A 7,638-nucleotide genomic window follows, 5' to 3' on the forward strand; every position below is an offset into this window, starting at 1 on the left:
GACCAGATCTTTTACACAGAATTATAGAAACATTTAAGGTTGAAGAACACCTTTAAGATCTCTGTGCCCAACCATTGACTCAGCACTGCCGAGTCCACCACTAAACCATGCCCCCAAGTGCCACATTTACATGTCTTCTAAATACCTCTAGGGATGCTGACACCACCACTTCCCTGGACAGCCTGTTCCAGTGCTTGACCACCTTTTCAGTGAAGAAATTTTTCCTAATATTCTAAACCTCCACTGGCACAACTTGAAACCATTTCCACTTCTCCTGATATTTGCTACTTGGAAGAAGAGACTAATTCCCTCTTTACTACAACCTCCTTTCAGCAGTGATAGAGAGCAATAAGAGCCCCACAGCCTCCTTTTGCCCAGACTAAACAACCCCAGCTCCTTCAGTTGCTCCCCCGAAGACTTGTGCTCCAGAATGTGTGTGCTGAAGACAGTTTCCACATCTCAGTGTTTGAGTGACAATGATGAACATAGTCAAAGAACACCCTTACACAGCAGTATTCTTCTCACAGCCTTCTGTCTGTAAAAACATTGTGTGGAAACACAAGACTGCAGTGACAAGGGCCTTTTAGTCCCTACTTTATCAGATTGACAATCTCTCCCCTTGAATCATTTTAGTTATCTTTCTCAATTCATTCTTTAAATTGTTGTGTCCTTGCAGATCAGAACTGTGCACTGTACTCAAGATAGGAGTACACTGAGATTTCCCTCAGAGCAGAAAACTGTCTTCTGTCTTGCTCTCGGTACTATTCATGCTGACACCTTACATCTCTGTTGTTTAGGGTTTGGGGATTTTTTTGGTTGCTGTTGCAGTTTCAGTCAAAGATTTCAGAGACCCGACATCAGCAACTTCAAGATTTCATGAACTTAGACTCCAGGTTTGACAGGTAATTCTAGGTTTTACTTTACACTGATCTACTTCTCAAAGCCTATCTTTTTACCCACCCCATTTTGTGAGGCCTTCTGCAGTTCTTTACACCAGCACAGCATCTGATTACCTGAAAGAGTTTAACATCCTGCAAATTTCATTCTGTGTGCATTCCCTTTTCTGGGTCATTAATGAAAATCAAAGATTGTTGCATAAAACAACATAAGTAAGCCCAAACATTTCTGGGAGAGAGATTTGCTGACTTTTCTCCACCCGATAAAGTAACCAAAAGTACTCTGTGCTTTCATCCTTCAACCATATTTCCAACTCAGCATAGGACATTTACTTCAACTCCATGAAAATTTGGTTTGACAACTTTTAGTAAGAAAGCTGCACAAATGCTCTTTAAAAATACATGTTCCCTGGTTTGTCCTTGTCCATGCACCTCCTGACTCACAAACATGCTGGAAGTCTGTGATTGTGTCACTATCTCCCTTCACAGAAACTACACTGGCCCTTTCCCAACACGTTGTCTTTATCCATTGGCCCTGTGATCATATTCTTCTATGGTATTGGCCTTTCAGTGTATGTACAAACGACTGTCAAGGTAATATCAGGTTTGTGAAAATGATACTTTTGTTTCCAGCATAGATACTTCCCTCTGTTTCTCTTTTAATTGTGACCCTAAAACAATTGCACCAAAAGTATTTTACTAGCAAAACAATTCAGATTAAATATATGTAATTTATATATTGAGCCCTTCACACTGGAAGGGGCCTTTGACATGTAGGAGGGAGGCTTTCTACTTGCAGATGTAGTGATTTGTCTCAGAGAAAGAAAAATTTATTCATTTATTGGTGTTCCTCTTCAACTAAATAGCTGATAATATTATGAACATAAGTTAAGTTTGCAACTAATTTTAGTATCTCATATGTCTCTTAAGTAATTTGCAAGGAAGCCACATGGAAACAGTGACTTTAGATGACTGGAATTTTCGACTCTTACTGTCTGTATGTGTGCTGTTTCCAACATCGTCTCCTTGTAAACAAAAATCAAACAGCTGAATAACACAGTGATGCTCAGAATCTATTACCTTCAATATATGTGCAATATAAATGTTGAAGTTTGAAAGTACTACTTTCATCTTAGTGCTAACAAGTCTAACTCCACCAGAAACACCTATTTGTGCCTGTCTTGTGGCTGTTTTCTAACAGGAAGACAAGAGTCATTAAGCACTATATGGAATTTCACAAAAACAAGCAAACCAAAACAAACAAAAAACCAACAAGAATAAAACTAGAGAGGATATGAGGATGTGATGTTATTCTTCAGGGTGAGGACTGCAGAAAGCCTTCAACTCCACCTACTCATCTGTTTCCTTCATTAAATAGTTAATAGCTATACTGGGACAAATTCTAGATTAAATGACCTACTAAAGTAAGTCAGTCTATTAAAGCAAGAAGCATTACCCCCTCACAAAACATGTCCTCGCAAATCAGCTGTAGACATATCTTTATCTCTGACTTCTTCCTAAAGAGGTCATTGCCTAGTTGGAGACCTGCACGGGAAGAGAACAATAAAATGCTTCTTGTTACAGTAGCCACAGAAGCAGAAACATGATTTAGATTTTTAATGTCCTAAAACCGAGTCTCTCTTCATTGCAGTCAAGAAGTGATGGTGCATATTTTGCTACCAAGCAGGCCATCCTTTATGCCTTGACTCAACAAATCAAACCATCTTGCCATCTGATAGGAATAGGTTAAAGAGCATTAATACACAAACCTTTCATCTCCTAAAATAAGTTCGTAATTGGGTTTTTAAAATATTTTTTTTAATTCTAGTATGACTTAACAGGTGTTTTGTTGCTAAATGTTGTGGAATCGTTTTGCTGACCATATTTGCACAATGTACTCCTACAATTTAGCATAAATATAACCTATGGAAGTCAGCATCTAAAAAATCACAGTAGAAAGGGGAAAAAATTATTCTTCCCTTGGTGCCTTGCAGATAGGTATGACAGTAGTGAACACAGTAGTGAATTAGTATTTTGGGAGCCTGTACCAGTCTTTCTTTCCCTGGTGATTAGCTCAGTTTGTCAGTGAATTAAATTAGTTTCTCCTCTGAGTTACCTAGAATTGATTTAGGTGCTCTCCATCCTTAATTGAGATGTAGAATAGGAGGTAAGAGAGGATAGTACATAACTTGCATATTGTTAAGCAATGTCATTAGCATAACAAAATGGGAAAAAATTAAGAACTTCCTACTCTAAGTTGTATCTGTAAAGTGAGCATCTCAGTAGTTCAGCTGTAAGAAATCAAATAAAAGTAATTTCAGGTAAAAGCTGAGTGGCTAAAATGAACAAGAATTTGACCAAACCAAGAGGATGTCAATATGGACATAACTAAGCATGTAGCACTAAACTTTCATTGTGTTTGATAACTTCTTTCCTCTTGCTTAAACACCAGTTTATTAAGCATTAAATACTTGAACATATTATCCTCTGTAAAATGCTGGGTATTTTTAAATTGCTATATCTGTTACTTTCTTTCTTCTGCTCACACTTTTTGCTTTTACCATTCCACTGTCTGCCCTCTGTTTAAAGCTGCTTACTTTAATGTCCCATTGAATTTCCGCTCAGTCTCCTTCATTTTCATGTAAATGAGAGATGCTATTTAGAGAGTCCCACAGACTAAGCAGTGACTGGACCTTCACCTTGAGTGTCAGCTTCCTAGAAACTCCCCATGCTCTACTTTGAAAGACATGAATTGTTCTGAATCCTGTTTCCTTGGCTGGCTTTCACAACCCAAAATCTCATCTTTGTTGTGGGCCAGCAGTTGTTATATTGTCTAGAGCACTCTGTCTTAAAAGTTAAATCTCTTCCATTCTTTTAGTTCTGTTTTGCTGTAGCACTTGAGACTTAAATCACAGAACACATATTATGTGTTATATATTATGCCTTACTATCAAGAAAAAGTCTATGTATCATGCAGATGTCAGATAAAAATCATTAAATGAAAGGTTTCAAGAACCTCCAAAATAAACTAACTAGGTGTTACTTTGATTCTTGCCCCACTATTTTTATCTCCAAAAGGATTCATCCAGTACCAGAAGGGAATCAAATAACAATATTTAAATTACAAAGTAGTTATATCATAGTCAAAAGAAATACAAATCTAGCCATGACTTAAACCTCACTTGCTACAATCTGTTGAATATATAAAATAACACTCTTATCTCACATAATCAACAGGCTACCTGGAATTATTTTTTTATTTGTAAAAATATATAACTTTATCAAAACTCAAATTCTTAAGTTAATTTTCAAGTTGAAATTTGAAAATAAAACCCTCCATATTATCTGTGGAAATTAATAAGCAAAAAGCTCTTACTGTATTTTTACCACTTTGATGTGACATTTGAATACCAGAATTCCTCTATGTTATATAAGAGCTTCAGAAAAACAATTTGGCAAGCAACATTCCTGGTTTGTTGAGTAAACCAGTTCTCTTAAAGTTCACCAGAATTTCTCCCTAGAGACAGTTTGATTTAAAAGTCAAATAATTATGCAACAGTATTTCTTAAATCATCTTGAAGCCTCACTTTTTCAAACAAGATTTAGTAAAGTGACAAGACAATCTATGACCCAAGGCCCTTTAGAAAGAGGCATGATTAAATCTAAGTCTGTAACTAGTCCACTTGAACTCAAATAGATGCTATATTGAAGTGTTATTAGAAGAAGAAAGAGCACTCTGCTATGTCAAGTCTGATAACGAGATCACAAGATCTAAATGATTGAGCTATCATTCCATATTAACCCTTAAACACAAAAGTCAATCTCAAGCAGTGCCCGTTGGATAATTTTTTTCCCTTTTAATAACATATGGAGTCTCATCATTCTGTCTATCTGAAATTTGCCTGATCTTTTCTATTAAAAGGCAAAACACAGGCATTTATTGTTTCACTAACAAATATTTAATTTTCTGTGTTAATACTTTTTATGCCAGCTATCTTCTTTATGCTGAGTTATTATGGAAAGTTCTATCTAAAATGTTTCTGGAAGCAAATTTAATGGAAACCTTTCCACACACCAAAGAATAGTATGATGTTTTTATTAAAAATACCCAGTTCTCAAACAAGAACAAAAGCCACCAGTTTAGAGGAGGCAGGACAGCAATTAGGCAACACCATGGGTGGGAAAGAGGAGCAGAAGCACTTTCTGGCAGTAGTTTCATTTTAGTGTGGTTTACCTGTAATTTGAAATTGCACCTGAAAGCTTTTTTTTTTCCTACAGAACCTGAAATCGGGCCCATGCAGAAGAAAGCAGGGCAACAACTTTGTTTGATATCAGAGGTGTCTGCATTGCATTTAAGACATCAACTGTATCAGTGAACCATAAAGGAATCAGGATGATCATCCAAATTGGTCAGTTGCCATCTTCCCTTTTTAATGTAGGAAATCAATTGCAAAAACTGCTCTGAGAAAATGCTCCCTTTGCAAGTTCAACACTCAAGTTCCATAATATCAAAACTCTTATTATTTTTTTAAAAAGAACATTACTCACTTCCTATATGCATATAAATTGATGTGATGTGTAAGGTTCAAATCAACTTAAACTTACAAGTCACTTGGACAACTGAATCAAAATCTGATTACATAAGGTGGAAAATTTTCCTTTCACTCTTCTCTTAGATCAGTTAAAGCCTACAATTCATCAACTAATATGAAGGTGATGTAATAAATGTCTAGGAACACAGGAACAGATAATTTTTCATATGTTGTTCACCTCACTCTAAGATTTTTTACCTCTGTGAGACACTTCCACCACAATCATAGATGCATGTTACAGGAAGAGTGGTTCGGGTGACACATAGTAGTGGTGCATGGTAGCACTGAGTATAAACATTTGTAAAAATGAAATTTTAAAATTCAGACTTCTCTGAAAACGAAGAAAAAAACGTCATCTCTTAATGCTTCTTTGTAGATATTTTCACTGTTACAGTGTTCAACCTCTTGGACGCTGCTTTTTCCTACCCTATCAGCTTCTCCTAACAATGTTTCCAATGGAACTTTTTTATGATCTAGTGCAGGACAAGGAATATGGGGGAATTACTTGCAGTTTTGTCTCACGCAAGAGACTTCCCACGTAGGAGCTGTTGCAGCTGTAACAGGATCGTCAGGGAAAGTCTATTTCATTATACTCAATGAGGTTGAAAAAATGACATTAGGGTTCTGCCAGTTGTAACACGTGGCTTATTTAATTAGGTACAAGTAATGGGAGAACTCCCCAAATTAAATACATCTGAGACCATTACTACATACGCAACATGAATGCTTGAGAGCTCTGATCTCCAGATATTACCTCCAAAATGTACATGTGCAGCACTCTTGCTCTCTCTTAATGGTTAGCTTGGGTGTTGCACGACTTAGCCTGTGTAGAGAAGCAGGTAATTACTGCTACAGATGAAAAATAGTGGCAAACTGGGAGATTGACTTCACCTGGGAGCTCACTTCTGATCTAGATTAAAATGCTACCAAAGACACATCCATAGCTTCCAAAAAAAACCAAGGCCATCACCTGGCACAGGAAAGGAGACTATGCTTTGGTTGCAGGGTTAACTGGAAGGAATGCCTGGCCAGTGGATTTGACCAGTTCTCTTTCAACCACTTATAGCAAATAAACTAATTTTAGTGACTTTATTATTCATATACTTTAAAACCTACATAATCCATTTAGGTGATGTGAAAGAATAAGCATTGCAGGTATTTAGAATGGGCGTATTGCTTACTGAAGCTCTTGTGTGTGCTAATGAAATTTGGGGAATTACTGTTACAAGACAGGGGTTTTTCAGGAAAAATATGGTTTGCCTTGCGTAGTATCACAAGGTTTGGGGGGGAAAACAGTAGTTAGGTCATATTAAAATTTTATTTTATACATGTGTGGAAAACGCCAATCACTTGTTTTTAAAATTTTAAAAGTTTAATAGTAATAAAATGGTTATAAAAATAGTAATACATTTAGAGTAATAATAATTTGAACAAATTGGATTAGGACAATATGAGACAATAGAGACAAAGAGTTACGGATGTCCGGGTACCTTTTTCTGGGCAGCATGAGCCCGAAAAAGCCCACACGTTAACAAAGGATTAACTCTTAAAAGCAATAGTCTGTTGCATATTTATACACTTCATACATGATGCATAAATTCCATTCAAACACAGGATTCTGTCTGGTCATCCTCGACTTCTTCCTCTGAATCCCAACAGCGCCTTCGAGGCGGGAAGAAGTTTGTTTCTTCTGCTAAGAGGGCAATAAATTCTTTTTCTCTGAAAGATTTAGGTGTCCTGTGGCTGCTATCTCACTGCGAGTCCTTTCTTTAAAAAAAGTATCCTACATAGCATAGTTTCTATTTTAACATTTTTATAACCTAAAACTATATTTAACACACTACTTAAGAGAATTAATACAGCATAACTTTCTTACACAACACATATAATATTCATTTTGATATTTGCGAAAAGCCTATAATAAAATACGCATTTTTCACACATGCAGGAGGGAAAGTTGCAAATCCACATTAAGTATAACACACGTCTAAGAAACTTGGGCGGCTTTTACACTAGTGCCAGTCCTCACCGGAACGCAGCTCACGTTCCGCGACAGAGCGGAATGCCCCCTAAAGCAGCCGTCCCGACGCACCGCTCAGCCAGCCCCGCAGGAAGGTAAAGCAGGACAAACCCCCCCCCCGGGCCCTCCC

This window comes from Geospiza fortis, unplaced genomic scaffold, assembly GCF_000277835.1.
Source record: "Geospiza fortis unplaced genomic scaffold, GeoFor_1.0 scaffold181, whole genome shotgun sequence".
Lineage (NCBI taxonomy): Eukaryota > Metazoa > Chordata > Aves > Passeriformes > Thraupidae > Geospiza > Geospiza fortis.